Source organism: Alexandromys fortis, unplaced genomic scaffold (genome assembly GCF_014885135.2).
Source record: "Alexandromys fortis isolate MF-2015 unplaced genomic scaffold, M_Fortis_MF-2015_v1.1 scaffold_5, whole genome shotgun sequence".
Taxonomy (NCBI): domain Eukaryota; kingdom Metazoa; phylum Chordata; class Mammalia; order Rodentia; family Cricetidae; genus Alexandromys; species Alexandromys fortis.
In genome coordinates this window covers 2,223,579-2,242,987 of record NW_026067924.1, presented here as the reverse complement: position 1 = coordinate 2,242,987, position 19,409 = coordinate 2,223,579, and the positions used below count along the sequence as shown (strand labels likewise).

The 19,409-nt window shown below is 46.4% G+C and overlaps 1 protein-coding gene across 2 annotated transcripts in view; it reads left to right on the top strand.

Moving 5' to 3' along the window:
* Pak1ip1 (PAK1 interacting protein 1) overlaps positions 1-19,409 on the top strand; it is a 141,722-nt gene that overhangs the window by 18,952 nt on the left and 103,361 nt on the right. The window contains exon 1 of one of the 2 annotated variants that reach the window (XM_050142196.1): positions 10,581-10,717. The exons of the other annotated variant lie outside the window; for it this stretch is intronic. The gene's annotated coding sequence lies outside the window, so the exon portion shown is untranslated. Of the gene's footprint in view, positions 1-10,580; positions 10,718-19,409 lie in introns of those variants that run through there. 2 annotated transcript variants of the gene reach the window in all.

Below are 19,409 nucleotides of genomic sequence, written 5' to 3'. Positions count from 1 at the left end.
TGATTTCTTTCTTTCTTTTTTTTTTTTTTTAAATATTTACTTATTTATTATGTATACAATGTTCTGTCTGTGTGTATGCCTGCAGGCCAGAAGAGGGCACCAGACCCCATTGCAGATGGTTGTGAGCCACCATGTGGTTGCTGGGAATTGAACTCAGGACCTTTGGAAGAGCAGGCAATGCTCTTAACCTCTGAGCCAACTCTCCAGCCCTTTCTTTCTTTTTTTTTAATTAATTTATTTATTTTAGTTCTTGTGGTCTAAAAATGGTCTCTGTGAGTTCTGTTGCCTGGTCTTTGTGTATGTGTATTGTGGTGGATGTGTTTGTGTGTGTGTATGTGGTATATGTGTTTGTGTGGTGGGTGTGTTTGTGTTTGTGTGTGTGCTGTTGTGTACAGCAAAAATCAACCTCTGGTTTCAGTCATCCAGTGGGCAGCGGCACTTACTGGTCAGAGCTCAACGATTAGGTTAGGCTGGCTCGCCAGGGATCCCCAGCTCAGGGATCCACTCATCTCTGCCTCCCTAAGCTGGAATCACAACTATTTTCCATCATATTTGGCTTTCTTTTTCTTTCACATAGATTAGGGAGCTTAAACATAGGTCCTCTTGCTTGCGTAACAAGCTCTTTACTGACTGAGCTATTTCCCCAACTGACTTGGCTTTGGGGGAGAGGGGTAGGTAACAAGTAAGAGTGTTACAGTTTATTTTATTGGTTCCTGTTGAGATGTAGGCATGCTATGCCAGAAATTAGGAAAGAAACCTATGCGTCTTTTCACAGTGTCAAAATTTGTTATAACAAGCTACGTCGGTTTCTTTGGCTATAATGTGCAAGGTAATTCGAATTTCAGTTGATGACTGGCCACTGGCAAACACAAGTTCTTAGTCTGTAATCTTAGTTACTGACTGATATTATCAGATCACAATTATATACCACTCGGTAGTCACATTTATATATGTGGATATACATAGATTACTCAACGAATAGGAGGTTAAAGCGTCACGTTTAAGGAGTTGTGAGAGCCTTTCTGAAAGCAGAGGCAGCTAATTCAGACCCAAAGGGAACTCATTCCATATGGTATAGATGGGGTTTTCCTGTTCCAATTGCCTGCTCCCAAATAACTGGCAACTGCTTCCCAAATAATTGACATGGAGACTTGATATTAATTGTGAATGCTCAGCCGATAGCTCGGGCTTATTACTAGCTAACTCTTACATTTAAATTAACCCAGATTTCTCATCTATGCTTTGCCATGCGGCTCTTGGTTTGTTACCTCGTTTTCTATACATCTTGCTTCCTCTGATTCTGCCCTTCTTCTTCCCATCGTTCTCCTAGTTTGGTTGCTCTGCCTCTAATTCCTGCCTGGCTACTGGCCAAGCAGCTTTTTATGAAAGCAATCTGAGTGACAAATCTTCACAGTGTACAAACGGATTATTCCATAGCAGTGAGAGCCTTCCTGGAAGCAGAGGCAGCTAATTCAGACTCAGAAGGAACTCAAGCACGGGGTTAGACAATATGTTTATGACCCCAGTGTGGAGAGCCGCTAGAGGTGAGCAGAGCTGAGCTGCTGACTCGCGAGCCCAGCCATGCCTCAAGGTTGAGTTGAGCTGCAGAGGTGAGGTTCAGGACCATGGGGGTCATATCAGCCAGCCCCGGGGACCAGGTCCAGGTAGACAGACAGATGGGTGAACAGATGACATCTCTAGGAGGCTGCACCAGTGCTGGGGACCAGACTGACCTGAAGCCACAAGGACAGTTGGGTGTTGTCTGGGGGCTCTTTAGCACACACCAGGTGGTCAGATTCCAAAGGACAGAGGGACAGGGACATCTGTGGGGACCTGAGAAGGAAAGCATGAGACAGAAGGTGTGCCTGACCTGCTCACGGAGTCGGGAATCTTCAGGCCAAAGTTGCCCACAAAGATGGCTGTGTCTTCCAAAAGACACCTTTTGGTGTCAAGGGTAATAGCTAACCCGGACTTATGTACCAGTGCCAGGCTGGTACATCATCTCAATTTTCCAGTACTCCTGTCTCATTCTGCAACCTAAACCCTACCCTCATAAATCCACCTGACAGCTTTGTTTGCACAAGAAAAATTCCTGAACTTTTACCATTGCTGTAAACTACATCTCTGAGCAATTGTAAAGTGTGTGTGTGTGTGTGTTGCTTTTTAGCAACTTTTAGCCAAGTAACTTGGCAGCCACCCAAATCCTATCATAAAGAAACCTAATTCAGACTCCCCACCGTGAAGCCCACACCACAGGTAGAACTTTTATTCTCTCCTTGACCATCTCTCTCTTAACTTTTGTGCTTAAGACATATCTTAAAATATCTTTTAATAGACAGAGGGCCCCAGGTATGCTAACTCTGCCCTCCCAGTCTGGGGGGGGGGGGTCAGGCTGATAGCGCTCCCTTCTCTGGTTCTGTAAGGTGGCCTGAAGAAGTCTTTATCACCGTGGCTGTCATCAGCTGAGGACATCATTCTGATTCTCAAGAGAAGGTTCCTTCCGCTCCAGGGTGCAGCCTTATCATGGGGGACAGTTGCCCTCATCTGGCATGGAGGTGTCCGTTTCTGGTATTCAGGGAATCCGCGGTGACTCAGGAACAGTAGAGGTGTCAGGCTATCGTCCTGCTCTGAGCTACTTGTGGACCTGTGGGGGGGAGGGGTCGATGCTCTTCAGTTCTGTCTGTTTCAGAACCGGGTCACTCACTCATTCATTCCTGCCTGATACATGCACATGTGTTCAGTATGATGCTCTCATAATACCGCACACACCTGTGAGCCGCACTCCAGTGGAAACATTCATGTTTAATCGACAATCACCTATTTGTGTCCTTATAGAAATAGAGATATACAACATGGCAGGCACTTTTGCCTTAACATTGTGTTCGGGAGATTTGATTTTTCTTATGGCAGGCAGTTGAATTTTTTTTTAAGTATTTATTTATTTATTATGTATACAGTATTGTCAGTATTCTGTTTGCATGTGTGCCTGCAGGCCAGAAGAGGGCACCAGATCTCCTTACGGATGGTTGTGAGCCACCATGTGGTTGCTGGGAATTGAACTCAGGACCTTTGGAAGAACAGTCAGTGCTCTTAACCACTGAGCCATTTCTCCAGCCCCCCAGGCAGTTGAGTTTTATTCAAGATTTCTCATTACCAAATACAGAGAAAGAACAGGGCCTGGAGACCTTTGTGGTGGTCACAGCTGGAGGCTGAGGCAGAGTATGCTACTGGAATCTAGAGGAAGGAGGACAAGATTGCTCCTAGGCATCCTATGTTGCACACAGAGGCCCTTAAGAGGCATTTCAGCCCAGGGTATCAACAGTGCTGGGGTTGGGCAATGCTCTGTGAAGTAGCTGTTAACAGACGTTTGATTGTTTTATTTTAGGTCAAGTATGAGTCACAAGTTTGTATAAATGACTGAATTATATGTCATTTGATAAATAAGTATCTTTCTCCTGAATGAGTTCCTGGCATGGGGGGGGGGTGGGGCAGAGATGACTGCAGGGTTACTGTCAGCTTTTCTAAGAGGTACTAAGTACCCTTCCTTCCCTTCCCCAGCAGGTTCTCGGTGTCTCATGTCTTCATTAATGTTGGCATTCCCGTTCCCCCCCACTCTCTCTGTGTATGTGGTGTTCAAGCTTGTGTATGCGTGTTCACATGTGTGTGGGTACATGCACAGGCCAGCGGCCAACACTAAAGGCTCTCCACTTTATTTGCTGAGCCAGGGTCTCTCTGAACATGCAGCTCTCAGATGCAGCCAGTTTACCCTACTCTGGCATCAAAGGCAGGCTGCCATGCCCACCAGGCTTTTGTATGCTGGTGCCAGGGAGCTGAACTCCTGTCCTCACACTTGTGTGGTAAGCACTGTCTCTCAGGCTAGCCTGCAGGACAGCTTTGAACTTCAGATCCTTCTGCCTCCATTGTCTGAGTGCTAGGATTAGAGGAATGGATTACCAGTACTTGGCTTATGTGGAGCTGGGGGTGGAACTCAGGACTTCCTGTGTACCCTACAAGTGCGCTCTAAACTGAACTCCACACCAGCCGTTTTTGGGTTTCACCCTAATTCCTCTAGTCCTGCTCATTGAGTTCTCCTTCCCAGGGCTTGTGAAGGATGGATCACACACAAGGGTAGCCACTGTGCATCGTAATCGGAGACGCATCAGGGGGATGAGTGGCTGGTAACAAGGGTTCTCTCATTTCAGTGGCAGTGGCCACACGTCTACGTGCTCAGCTTCTCACATTCTTTGTGTAGTTTGGCCTGTCATACCATGGCTCTGAGTCCATGGATTCAACAAACCTCAGATAGGAAATATTCTCTCAAGAGAATATTGTATCCGGTAGTTCGTGTGGTGGTGTGCACGCACCTGTAATCCTAGTATTTGGGAGGTTGAGGCAAGAAGACTAGGGGTTCAAGGTCAACCTCAGCTACGTAGTGAGTTCAAGACCAGCAAGGAGCTATATGAGCTCTTGTCTTAAAAACAATTGCACCTGGGGGGGGGGTGGATTGCACCTGTACTATGCACATACAGACATTTTTCTTATCATTATTCCCTACATAATAAAGCATGACAACTTCATATATGACAATTACATTGTGTTAGATATTTGAAGTCATCTAATGGTGGTCTTAAAATATACACAAGGATATACATAGGGTATATGCAAACATTGTCTTTTTCCATAAGTGACTTGGGCATCCCAGATTTTGGTATTCTGGTAGGGAACAAAGGGTGCCCTATAGAATATATAATCTTTTACATTACTGATGCTCTGGAACAACCACCCCGCCCATTCATTTTCCATGATAAATTGTGTTGCGAGGATTAGGTTATCTGTCATCTTAGTTCATGATGATTTTTTTCTCACAAAAAATTTTTAATCACAAAAGATTTTTTTTCCTTAGAGCACATTACTCAGTGAAGGAAGTCTGGTGGGACCATGGAGGAAGGGAGGGAATCAAGGAGTTTTGGACCGTGGTCCATGGGTTCTCAAACTATGCTCCAGAGATCTGAACTACCATTGTTATCTAGGACTGAAATCCAGGTCATCTGACTCCCCTGGTACCAGAGAATCCTGATCCTTGCATTTTTGCACCCCCACCCCAATTCCAGGTAATGGGAACAAATTTTGGCAAGCCACTGATTCGTTCTGTTCTCACCCCACAGCTACAGACAAACCCAGTTTGGCAGAACACTTGTTTTAGTAACATAGTTAAGAAGTTGCTACCTTCCCAGGGTTAAACAATTAATCTCTGCAAGCAAATGAAAGTGATGTCTTGAAATATCGTTCAGGAAATATTACCAAGCCTTGCACCGGGACTGAGTGAGCTCCAGGTCAGCCAGCCTGGACTACACACCGAGACCCTGTCATTCTCTAAGGCCCCAAAGCCAAAATGGTGTTATTTCTGATTGCTAAATGCAACAACTGTCACTGCATGCCCCTTAACATGAGTTCATCCGGATGCACTGTAAACTGTTTACAGTTTTGCAAAATGGTTTGCTTCAAATCATCTTGCAGTCAGAAGGTCTTTGCGGTTGACTTTTGCCTCAGCAACATTAGGTTCAGCTCCCTCTAGCTCATGCGTGATGCCATGGACTGGTGACCACTGGGGCCTTTGAAGTTCTGTATGTTAGCTCTGCCCCCACCCACACTTTGACAAGAATTTAAAATAAAATAATGCTTTGGGTTCCTCAGATGAGCGATAACAACTTGTTCTGTTGCTAATTAGATAAAAGGGATAGAAAGCAAAACTGATTGGCCCCAGGAGGATGGTTTTCCCTAGAGGACCTCGTTGGAAGATGTCTGATTTGTGGGAGAATTGTTTTGGTTAAAGATGGGCTTTGGAGAGGTTTTCTTCCTTCTCTTTAGAGCCATGATCATCACAATTGAAACATAAACCAAAAGCATCTTTTCTAAACCATCAGTCAGCCTGGGATGGAGTTACCTAATTGATTAGACAGAGCAATTGGGGATGTCAGAGTCCTCTACTTTCTCAGCTTCAAAGTGAAAACCCAATCCCTACATTTTTAGTGAAGAAGGAATCCCTGAGTCATTGTTTTCCTTCCATAACAAAGTCAGCTGCAGAGCCAAGCATGGTGGCACGCGCCTGTCATTCCAGCACTCAGGGAGGCTAATGCAGGAGCATCTAGGGTTCTAGGCTGGACTGGGCTCCTCCTAATGGCCCTGCCACAAAATCAAACCAAACCTCAAAGCAAAGCACCGAAACACGTCCTTCCAAAGAGAAACCCAGGACCTGATTCAAGTTCACCTCGTTTTGTGAGCCCTTTCTGCCTGGATAACTCGACCCCCTCAAAGCAACTGCATTCAATGTTCAGCCAGGTCTCCCCCAGCCACGCTTCCTGTGCCCCTTTTTGCTATTATTTAAGTTTATAATCTGGTGTTTCTGTAGGAACCTGCGCCTTCTCTAGCTCTTCCCTGAGTAAAGAATAATGATTAATTGGGGATGAAAAACAAGTCCCAGAACAATTATGAAAGCACAATGAAGCCTGCGTCAGAAGCAGCTCAGCAGAGGGAAGGTGCGGGAAAGCCTGAAATCTTCCACTGGTTGCCCCAGCTTGCCTGGAGGTGTTCCTGCACTTGATCCTTTGTGTCTTTCTGGGCAACAGGATTAAGCCCAAACTGTTTGTTTTGCTTTTGCATAACACCCCGGTCTTTCCTCCCTTACAGTTGATTGGGTGGGGCAAGCAGCAATTTTCTGAGCGGTAGGCTCTGGGTTTTGCAGGGTCAGGTGAACTCAATCTTGACCCTCTTTAAGGGAAGGTCAGAGGTGCTGAGTGTCCAAAGGACAGGCATCCTCATTCCCCTTTGATTGCTTTTCATTTCTTTCCCATCTTTTTTTGCAGTGCGGGGGGGGGGGGGGTTGAACCAAGGGCTTCGTGCAAACTAAACTGATCCCATTGAGCTGGGTCTCCAGCCCCAGTTTAAAATTTCAAAACTTCATTTCATTCTATGCTCATTTCTCTTTTTAAAACTTTTCATTTCTATTTCAAGATAGGGTCTCATTAAATTGCCCAGCCTGACCTTGAACTTGTTATCCTTCCTGCTTTAATCTCTAAAGTGCTGGGATAACAGGACTCTAGTAGGTTCCAAGTCTTCTTTTGTTTCAGATAAACAATATTGTCTGTATTTTGGAGACGTGTTCTATATAGCTTAGTCTCTCTCTCTCTCTCTCTCTCTCTCTCTCTCTCTCTCTCTCTCTCTCTTTCTCTNTGTCTGTATTTTGGAGACGTGTTCTATATAGCTTAGTCTCTCTCTCTCTCTCTCTCTCTCTCTCTCTCTCTCTCTCTCTCTCTCTTTCTCTCTCTCTCTGTCTCTCTCTCTCTGTGTGTGTGTGTGCATGTGCACTCTCTTTGTTGTACTAGGAATTGAACCCAGGGCCTTATAAGTACTGGACAGATGCTGTACCACTGAGCTCCATACCCAGTCCTCAAAAAGACTTGTTGGATAGTGTTCCCCACATAAAGGGTTCTGTCTGAAACAGAGAGAATGTCTTTAAGGTGGCCCCAGGGAAGGGCAGGCACGTCTAGCCTGATTAATTGACTAGTTCAGGAGTAATTGCTCTCAAAGAGAGGACCAAGGGCATGGTTGCTAAGCCTGCGGGTATCAACTTTGTTCTTGACTCTAGGAAAAGGTAGGTAGGAAGGCTGAGACTTCCCTGCTCAACAGCCAAAAGCTCACAGTGTCCATTCTGGATAAACATACTGACTGCAGCCTGTTCAGAAGGAAAAGAAACAGGCAACCAGCACCCTCTAATACAATAACCAGGTTTGTCAAACATTCTCCTACAAGGTCTTTTAGTTCAGGATCCAAGAACGGGGAATTGGTCCAGGAGAAGACAAAAGAGGAACAACAGCTGTATTTTTAAATATATGAACAGCCCCACTGATGTGGTACTGGATTAGATTCAGAAGCATTATGAGACTTCTTATTTTGGTCAGTATCTGTACTTCTTTATATAGTAATGCCATTAATGTTTATCTCTTCAGTCTGTGTAAATCTGAACTTCCATGTTATTGGCCAGTTGGAGAGGGTAATGAGAACAGATTTACTTACCCTAGTTATGTATCTGTATACTTTGTCAGGCTGCAGCGGTTTCAGTATTCATTCTAAGCCACAAGGCTTCACCAAAACGAAATTACTGATGCCAAAATTACACTCTGCTGTTTAGACACAGCAGACGAAATAACCTAATATTTAACAGGGTTATTTTGGGAAAGGGGATGAAGCTGGAGCTTGAACTGTCCTTTGCCACGGACCAGAGAAGACACTGGAAGAAATAGGAGCTGCTTTCTGAAAAGGCTGCATTTTCTTTTGCTGCTGACCTAAAGACCCAGGGGAGGGCTCCTTAGAACATTTGTTTGAGGCAGATGCAGAAAGAGGGCAGTAAGGGGGAAGAAAAATAATCTGCAAGCAGAAAAACAAAACATGTAAATAATGAAAGCTGGAAGAGTGAAACTCCATCTCAGGACAGGGCACGCCATTGGGCTGGAGTCTGGGTGCTTTGAATCTCAAGTCCTTGTAGGAAGGGATCCACTGGCTGGTCTGGTCTACCAGGAGACTCTGCAGAGGGACACTGAGAACTGAAGGGCTCTCTTTCTTCACAGGCTGGCACAGAAGCTCATTTTCCACTGGGAGTCAATGCACAGGGCAGACTCCCAACTTGTGAAGTGCAGACACATAGAGAAGGAAAATGGAAAGGCAGTCGGCAGCCTAGAGGATGCTTAAAACTGCCTCTAAAGTGTGTCGGGCGAAGTTGGGTATGGGTGAAAGCCAGCACTTGGGAGCTAGAGTCAGGAGGATCAGGAGTTCGAAGCTAGCCTCTGCTACCTAGTGAGTCCCAGGCCAGTCTGGCTTGCTTGAGACCTTGTTTTGTTTAATATAAAGTCCAAGAATGGAGATCGTTAAGCCCTTAACGCTGTTTAGATGCAAATCCGTAACATTGTTTTTAGCCAGGAGCTCCCGTTCTTCGAAGCCTTCAGGTTTCATCCAAATGAGAGGGTATAGCTTACCACCTGCTCACTAGACCCCAACATTCTGTAACACCAGAGCAGATGCCTGAGTAAAAGGAGAGGGGTTCATGTCAAAGTCTCCCCCCCCCCACCTCTGCCCTGTCAAATCCCCTAGGACCGGAACTCCTCCCCCTGGGAGCTCTTGTTTTGGAAACTGGTGGGGTGGGGCTAGAAAACATTACAATGGAGCGGGGTTGGAGGAGGTGTGCTTTTATTTCAGATTGTGTTATTTGAGCGGACTCTCCCGAAACTGCAGCTCACAGAACGGTGGCTGTATTAGATCCCCTGGGTTGTTAAGCTGGCACACCCCGGAGAGTAGGCAACGGAGCAGGCGAGAGAGGCAGTAGAGGGCAGGAAGCCGCACGCCTAGCCTGGCTCATCCCTTCAACTTTGGCTTTTGCTGTGATGATTGTAACAGGAGGAGGAAGGACTAGGAGAAACCCCCTGAGGAAATGGAATTGAAAAAGAGGTAGCAGCGCCAGTAAAACAGCCTGCAGATGCAAACGGGGAGGCCCAAGGAAGAGGAGGAAAAGGCTGGGCTCCGGCAACCTGCTGCTGGATTTTAGACAAAGGAGGTTTGAGAGAGGCGGGATCAGATTCTAATATCAGCTTGAGGCGAGAGCCAGCCGCTGAGCTCGGGAAGATGAAACGGCAGGAATTCACAGTGACTGGAGCATGTACCACAGCGAGAGCTCCCAGGAAAAAGTAAGTCTGGGAAGGGATTGGCGGAGCTTGACGGGAGCTCTGACATCTCGCCCCTCTCGAAGGCATGCCTCCCTCCCTGCGTTACCTCTTCGTAGTCTCTGTGACTACTGTCATCGTTTTTATTGTGCTGTACGTGCTAAGTTTTGGGGGACATCAAAGCTACCAGAAGCTGAACGTCTCGGACTCCGTGATGCTGTCTCAGGTGTGCACATCCTTTATCAACGGGAAAACCCCTTTCCCGTGGAGAAACAAACTAATGATCCATGAGAAGCCTTCTTGCACCGACTATGTGACCCAAAGCCACTATATCACAGCCCCTTTATCTCAGGAAGAAGTCGAGTTTCCTTTGGCCTATGTCATGGTCATTCATCACAATTTTGACACCTTTGCAAGGCTCTTCAGGGCTGTCTTCATGCCTCAAAATATCTACTGTATTCATGTGGACGAAAAGGCAACCCCTGAATTCAAAGGTGCGGTGGAACAGTTGGTGAGTTGTTTCCCCAACGCCTTTATGGCTTCTAAGATGGAGCCCGTGGTCTATGGTGGAATATCCCGGCTCCAGGCAGACCTGAACTGCATCAAAGATCTGTCCACCTCTGAGGTCCCCTGGAAATATGCCATCAACACCTGTGGGCAGGACTTCCCCTTAAAAACCAACAAGGAAATAGTTCAGTACCTGAAAGGGCTTAAGGGGCAGAATCTCACCCCAGGGGTGCTGCCTCCAGCACATGCCATAGGAAGGACCAAGTATGTCCACCGGGAACACCTGAGCAAAGAGCTTTCCTATGTGATCAGAACCACTGCACTGAAGCCTCCACCTCCCCACAACCTCACCATTTACTTTGGCTCTGCCTACGTTGCTCTATCAAGAGAGTTTGCCAACTTTGTTCTCCATGACCCCCGGGCAGTTGATTTGCTCCATTGGTCCAAAGACACTTTCAGTCCCGATGAGCATTTCTGGGTGACGCTCAATAGGATTCCAGGTATGTGAGAGTCCGTGTTGCATGCATAGGAATGCCTGCAGGTCATCTTAGGCTGCATTTCAGGGGTCAAACTATTTTGGATGGAAAATCTTCATGGGGAAAAAAAAAAAGAATGTGTCTGTGTTGAGTTCATGTAAACTTCCTTTTTATGAGTCCTTAAACAATGCAATTTAACAATGACCATATGGCATTTCCACTGAGTTAGGGGTTACAAGTCATGCGGAGAGCATGCCAATCAATATACAGGAGGTTGTGTGTGCATAGGTCATATGAAAATGTGGCACCATTTGATGTAAAGGACTTATATCCACAGGCTTTCATCACCCCAAGGAGCCCTGGAACCAATCCCCTAGGGATGCTGAGGGGTGACTGTGTTTAAAGGACTTTTGAAGTATCTGCCTCTTTAAAAAAAAATGGGGGGGAGAAAGACAGAAAGACAAGAAAGAAAAAAGAAAGAAAAAAAGGAAGGAAGGAAAGAAGGAAGGAAGGAGGAAAAAGGAAGAAAGAGGAATTAGAGATGCAGACTGCAGTGTAGAGCCCTCGCCCTAGTCATTTAGGAGTGCCCATGGTGCTCTCTGTGGGATCATTCCCAATCAACACCTTCCTGTGTGACGCTGGCAGCTTACGTCTGCCAGTCATCTCTTAGCACTATGTTTAGTTTGTACTAGAAGTTCTTCTTCTCCACAGATTCATCAGACTTTCTCTTAGCCCAAGATCTTTGCCTGAGCCGCCCTCCTCCCTTCCCCTAGAACCACACAGCTTCTTTCTCACCCGCCAGACTACAACTCTCCGAGGGCTACTCTGGTCAACTATGTCCCCTTTCTCCACGCACAGCCATGTGCCAGCACACTGCCCAATTTTCCCTTTAAGGGATCACTATGTATAATGATCATGGATAGTGATCTGCCTGAATTTGCTCCTGGTCTTTCCAATAGGGGAGCTCCATGAAGTTGAGGTCATTTTCTGTCTCTGTTTGATTGCTATATCCCCAATGATTAGATCCCATGGTAAACGTTCAGTAAGTTTGTGTTAGATGAAAAAGTGTTAGTAAGCAGGGGATGCGTAAACAAATGGGGAAACATGGGGCTTTGCTATGTATGGGGCCCTAGCAGACTGTGGAAGATGCAGAAGGCTGCGAGATATTTGGATGTATAGAAGTACGGGGCTGGAGAGATGACTTAGCCCTTGAGAGCACATACTGCTTGCTCATCCAGAGAACCAGAGTTCAGTTCATTCCCAGCACCCACATAGGATGTCCCACAATCATCCGTAACTCTGGCTCCAGAGATCTGGCTCTGGCCTCCACAGCCACCTGCACTCACATGCAGGTACTTGCACCACAGACACGCTTACATACAGGTGATTTAAGAAATAAATTTTATTTTAAAAAAAGAAAACCTTACATTTCACTTCATACAAATAATGATGAGATCCCAAGACACAGCTCCTTCTTTCTCAGCAAAATGTTTTTGCCTTTGATAATGGACAAGATAAGTTATTTCTATTACAGTTTTATTTATTTTGTGTGTGTCGGTGGCAGAGTACGTCACGGCACAGATGCAGCTGTCAGAGGGCCATATTCTATAGCCCAAGAAACCAAGTTTGATGACTTGTCCTCAGTAAGCTAACTAGCACAGCCACATTAACAGTAAAAGGCAAAAAGAGATTTATCTACTGCAGCCACAGTGGGAAGAGAGGATACAGGGTATCACTAGATCTCTGACTTCTTAGGGTACGTACTGTGACCCCCCTAAGTTCGATAATGAGGATGGCTTCCTCCTTCCTCCATGAGGGTTCTGGGGCTCAAACTTTAGTCAGTCCTGGCAGCAGGTGCCTTAATCTGCTGAGCCGTCCCACTACCCCTGAATCATGATCCTGGAAATGTATATAAAACATGGTAGCATTTCTCCAGAAGGCAGCAGCACGCCCTGGACTCAGTGGGAAAGGCAAACGGATTGCTAATGGACTAGACAGCACTAGCCGGGGAGAGAAAAGCAATCATTGTTCTGCCATTGGGGGAGTGCCAAGTTGGGAATGCTGGTAAGCTCTCTGGGCAGCAGGGCCAGGCTGGCTGGGTAATAAACATACCCGCGTTCTGGAAAATGCCAGGGGGTGTGGTCTCTGAATCCCAGGGTGACTGCCAGAGCCACCTAGCTTGGGTTCAGCGCGCCCTGTCATCTTTTCACCCTTGCTCTGTCGTTTCCGTTATTGGCATGTCATTTGGGGGACATTAACCACTTAGAAGCTGATTTCCATATTTAAATATTTATCCCTTTTCTATTTCCAGTATTCTCCTAAAATTCATGAGAATTGGAGTCTGGTCATGTGCACTCTGGGTACGGGACTGAGTGAGATAAGGTCATTGTGTGACTCTGACAAAGTAGGGGCTTGTCACTTTTTGTAAAATAGAGAGAGAGATGGCTAGGCCTGGCACGTACGTACCTGTACCCTCAGCGCTCAGGAGAGGACCAGAAGGATATGGGTTCAAAGACAGCCAGCTCAGACATCAGGGTCCTGCCTCAGAAACCAGGGATGGAGGGATGGAGAGACAGAGGGAGGGAGGGACAGAGGGAGGCAGCTATGAGATTGAGTTTTGATTTTTTGTGAAATATCTCTATTTCAGCAAGGGGTGAACAGTTTGACCCATGCCAAATCAGTATCCCTCCCCCAAAAAAATTGAGAACAGAAGAACCTCCTTTCTCCCTCAGCCTCCTTCCTCTTTCCTGCCAGTCAGTAGACAAAAGGAGAGGTAAAGAATGACCAGTGTCACCAGGAAGGTGACATCTATTTGCTATCCTAGTGTGTGGATGCCAGAAGAGGAAGAGACTCCCTTGAACCTAGAAATTTGAGTCTAATCTGGGCATCGTAACAAGACTCCATCTTAGTGGAGTGATCAAATATCAAATAGTGATATTTCATTTTTATTTTATTACATAAAGCTTGCCAGAAGATCAGAGAGTAAAACAGCCCCCCTGGTTAGCTTTATAGACCAGGCAGTGGTGTCACACACCTTTAATCCCAGTAGCCATTCCAGTTTGCCATAGAAACTGGGCAGTAGTGGCTCTTTAATCCCAGCACTAGAGAGGAATATAAAATGGGAGGAGATAGCTCTCACACACAGTCTCATTCTGAGGATTCCTGGAGGCAGGGTCGCCATTTCGGACTGAGGTAGAGGTAAGAGCCAGTGACTGACTGACTTGCTTTTCTGATCTTCAGGTTGAATCTCTATATCAGTCTCTGGGTTTTAATTAATAGTGCTACACCATTTTCAAAATAGACTAACTAATTTAGTCCAGGAGAGAAAACCTTTGTGGCTGGAGGTCTGTGGTGTGGCTTGCTAGCTTCTACCTTCTCACAGCAAAGTGGAACCGTGGATAAAGTGTGCAAGTCCACCCATCTCCAGCTACCAAACACGAGGTTCAGCCAGAAAGAGTCCACTTGTCCCTGCAAAAGACATAGTGCCCGGAATACAGCACCTGGAGTAATCTGGGTGGCAGAGCTTGGAGCCTAGGGGCTCACACTGCCTGTTAGCTTCATGGACAGTGCTTTGTTCTCTGCAGGAGCTGAGGGAGACAGCTCCTCAGCTGAGCAGCTCCCCGTGGAGGACGCCAGGGCAGCCCATGCCAGTGGCCTGTCCACCCCAACTCTGCATGAGACACACTTCAGGATAATAGGTCACTTCCTAGGGTTCTGCCTTCTTTCTTTCTTGGACAGTTGGGAGCGGTGTGATTTACAGAGAAAGGGAATCCTGTTTGTTAGGTGTAGCATTCCCAAATTACTAGAGAATTCGATCACACACTGCTAAAAGTACTCCCCAGTCTTCAAACCAATGTAAAAGTCGAATCGTGCTTGGCCAGCTCTGGCATTTGACTGTGGAGCCATCTTGGTGGTTTACAGTTTGGGGTGTGTGTGCGATTCTCTATTCTCAGGTAGCTTTTAATCACATTAAACTCCGCGTTCAGCATTGTCACCTTCCGAAGAGAAGGGCTGTCCAGTGCCAGCCCTTGACGTGCATGTACAAACAATGTTATTTCTTCCTTCGGAGCCATCACCCGCTTCTCTCCTGAAGACTTCAGAGTGTAAGCAGTAGTGTTAGGAAGAGGCTGCCCAAATGGATTCACTTCCCCAAAACGTTCCCACAAGAAACATGAGCGAGAGGCGGAGCTGTATCTGATATGGCGTCAGAAGACGAAGCATGAATCATTTAAGAGGCTGAGAAGAAAGGCTACTCTCAGAGGCAGCCCGTGTCACGTGACATCACACGGCTCTTGCTTCCTTTCTTCTTGAGTTGTCTTTCTATGGGGAGAATGGCTTGTTTCTCAGTTTTTGTTATGACAGGTAGAAGTGGCGTCTAGGTGGGGATGTGGCTTAGTGGTATGACACTTGTCTAGCCTGTGTCATGCCCTGGGGTCCATCCCTAGCCCAGAAAAGCAAAAGAAAAAGTCAAAACAAAACCAAAAAAAAAAAAGTGTGACTGGAAGTTATCTATAGTCTGTGAACTTACCCTCTTAAAAATTTGAGTAACTTGGGGTTATATAAAAAATGAAATATGTAGATTCATTCCTGTACAAAAGAAGGATGAGAAAAGGAAACCACAAGTACCAGAATAATCTCTCTGAAGACAGCGAGAACATCCCAGGGTGATGATGCGTTCTTTCCAACTCTCTCAAAGACGTGAAGAAAAAAATGGTCTAAGGCAGGGAAGAACAGAATGAGTCAGAATGAGAAAAGTGAAAGAACGGGGGATAAAATTGCAGTGTTACATTAAGGTAAGAGAGCTGGGACTGTAGCTTGGTGGTGGGATCCTTGCCTGGCAAGCAAGGCCTTGAGAAAAGGATGGAGGGGGGGAGGAGGAAGAAGGGGGATAGGAGGTGAGGGATGGAGAGAGGAACAGAAGAGGAGGAGGGGGAAAGGGAGAACGAGGGAAGAGAAGAGGGAGGGCGATGGAAAGGAGGGGCAGAAGAGAATGGAAGGGTCTGAAAGGGGGAGAAGAAGAAAAAGCAGAGGAGAGGCTCCTGAGGCAGGTGGGGGCTGGGAAGAAGTGGGTGGAGGAGGAGGTGAAAGAGCTGAGGGAGGAGAAGATTATTGGGAGGAAGGGAGAGAGAGAGAGAGAGAAAAGGCCAGGTAACTGGGAAGATCACAAAGAGGTCCAAGGGAGCCCCAGTCTCAGGCCTCCAGAAAGCCAGGGAGCATGCCTGTCCTTCTGAAGTGGCTCTCTGAGCAGCATTCTCAGAGAAGGCCCAGTGGGACCCCAGGTTACTCCGACCCTTGGCAGCCTCAGGCGCTGAGGCACCGACTGCCTTGACACCCAGCTCTTGCCCCGTTCTCACTGCTGGAAGCCACCTTGAAAAAAGGACTCTTTTTTTCCCTAGCTCTTCTTGTTCTGACATATTTTTGTTTGCCTGCCCAAGACATGTTGTGAGGAGCTGCAGGCTGCTCTCGAAGCCGCGTAGCTCTGTGTGGCCATGTAGTGTTGTATGGCATTTTGTTGTATTTGGAAGGGGGTGTGTGAAATGGATCCCCATCTAGGGAAGTGTTGGCTGGTCTAGCTTTTCCACAGCCAGCTGGGATAGCTAAGTTATCTTTTCTCCCTTTAGGGCAGGCCCGATTCTAAAGAAAAGGTGAAGTTGCTTTGGCTTCTGTCCTTCTGACCTTCTGTCCCCCTTCCCGCCCCCCACGACAGCCTTGTTTGTTCTTGGGAGTCCTTGCTCATGAGCAAGCTGACCTTTCTCTGCCAGGATTGTTTCCGTCCCTAACAATGTTTTCATTTGCTTCTTTTCCGTTTTCTGCCCGTTTGTATATGTATTTATTTTCAGTGCTTCTTTGTCAAGCAAAATGGTCTCCACCTTAGAGGAGACCACATGATCCCATTTCCTCCTCGCATTTTAAATTCTAAAAATAACTTATTTCCTCCTTTGATTTATTTTGCCATTTTTAACTGTGACACATTCTTTGGGAAAGTGCACTCACATTTTCGGTTGCCAGTGACAGGCACTCAGCTCGAAGTAGCTTAAACAAATCCCAGGGATCTGGCCTCCAAATCGAGGGTGAAACAAAGTGTTCGATGTCTTCCTTACAAAGCCCTCTATCCAGAGGAGACCAGCCATCCCTATTTGTCCAAATCCTAGTAGTGGGGGTGGGGTAGGGCAGGGCTTGTGACTTTAGTGCCTAGAACCAGACATGTCCTTGGGCAACGTGGATGAGTTTGGTCTCCCTGTCTCTGTCTTGCTCTAACTTAGCTTCTCTTGGGCAGATTTTCTCCGTGCAATGCCAGACAGGCCAGAAATAGCTCCAACTTTACTTGGTCTGGGTGACTGGCTTTCCTGGGAGAAAGGGAAGATGGTTTCGTGGCAGCTCTAGAACAGATCAAGGAGGGAGGCCCTCACATCGGTACTGCTTGGTCCACATTTCCATCAAAGCCAGGCCTGCAAAGTGCTGACATATCTTTCCTGAATTGCTCTCCTGCCCTGAAACTAAAGGCAAAGGACCAGCCCCTGTTCCAAATGTCATTGTGGTAGGGTGAGGACAGACAGAGGCATACACCTGTCTTCCTGTCCTACACCCGAGAGCTGTTCATCTTGTCCTCACTTGGTGTTAGAGGGGAACCCCCTATGTGGCTTTAACCACCTGGGAAATTATAGCTTGGAAATTTATCTTCATGGGAAAGTAGTGAGTGACCTCTTCACCATATCGTTTTCCTGCAGAAAATATTTATTTTTAATATATATGATTTAAATTATGTCTTTGAGAATTTCAAACATGCATACAACAATGTATTTCGATCATAATTACCTCCACTCCTCCCCCTAACTCCTCCCAGAGCCACTCCTTACCTCCCTACCTGCTCCCAATTGCATGACTTTTTTTTTTTTTTAATAACTTACAGTGTCCAATCTGTGCTTCCCAAATGCTTGCCATTGGGGTCAATCTACTAGAACATGGTCAACCTACCATGAGCCACATCCTTAAAGAAAATTGACTCTATCGCTCCTAAAAAAAATCATCATGTATCAATAACTCCTCTGTGAAGGATGGGGTCAGGTGAGCCCCTACCCTGATCCATGCTGGAAAGTGATTGGCTTGACCTTGTTCTGGTCTTGTTCAGTCGGGCATAGGTGCTATCAGTTCATGAGTGTATCTGTCCTGTCCCAGGGGCACTGTTCCTTTGAAGTCCATCTACCCCCACCCTCTGACTCTTATAATTTTTCCACTCTTCCTTCTACAATAGTTCCTGAGCTTAGGTAGGTGGGCGGACGATATAGATGTCTCATTGCGGCAGAGCACCCCACAGGCATTTATTCCCTGCGCTTACAACTTAACCAGCTGTAAGTTTTGTCATTAGCCGCAATCCACTGCACAAAGAAACGTCTCTCATGAGGTCTGAAAGCCAAACTCATCTATAAGAGAGTGTATATTCAGAGACTGGTTTGATGCTATGTCAGTTTAGCAAAATAATAGCAGTGGGTTCACCCCTTGGGCCTGTGAGCTTCCCACGATGGGTTCTTAGCCAGATTTACAGTCCCAGGTGTGTTTCTTCCTGTGGAATGGCTCTTCAATCCAACCAGAAAATGGTTGGTTTCCTCCTTAACATTTCTGCCAATATTATATCCATGGGTGTATCTTACCATGCTAGTCATTATTGTAGCTCACAGGGATCACAGCTGGATGAGACTTGATGAATCCCTCCCACTTCCCAGAAGCCTCCACAGCAGCTCCTAATACTATGACGGAAGGAAGGAAGGGAGGGAGGGAGGGAGGGAGGGAGGAAGGAAGGAAGGAAGGAAGGAAGGAAGGAAGGAAGGAAGGAAGGAAGGAAGGAAGTTTCCATGGGCTCTCCACATCCTGTGACTAAAGTGTGCCTTTAGCAAGAGTCTTACCAATAAGCTCGGTAGGCAACTGAGAGCAAGGACAATTACCTGTGTTACTCTGAGGGTCTCCAGCATACCCCTGACCATATCTGGAAGGATGTAGCCCATACACTGGGTTTCTTATTTGGCAACCTAAATGGGGAGGGAAACTTAAGTAGAGAGAGGGGTGGGGAAGTTAGGCCAGAGATGGAGGAGGTCGGAGGAGGTGTAACTAACACTAAGAATGTTTGAAAAAGCCATATGGAAACCTACTTTATAAGCTTCCTAAATATAATATATATATATATATACACACACACACACATACATATACATATTCCTAAATACAAAACATACATATCTGTACATTTTCACACACACACAGTTTAACTGGAGTTAGCCTACACAGGGGATAATGCTCCTCCCAGAAGCCACAGAAACCTTGGCATCACAGTGTGACTTCATTGTGTGTGGACATGCTTAGATTGCAAGAGGATTTCTTCTGCTTGATCTTCAGTGCTGATGGTGATCCCATGGGAGGAGGCCTGCTGTGCCCAGTGTGCGGATGGGATGAGGAGCTTAACATGATAATGTATGACAGGGGGGGAGGAGTGAAAAGACCCAACTGTATTGGCCTGGGGCAAGTGGTACAATGGTAGAGGTCTTGCTGAGGATGCGCAAGGCCCTGGGTTTGACCCTGGAAATAGACACACACACACACACACACACACACACACACACACACACACAATGATACATGTCTATGAAATATCGCAGTGACACTCATTTCTTTCTATGCTGCCAAAAAAAAAAGATTTTAAGAAGTAAATAACTTATCTGAATAC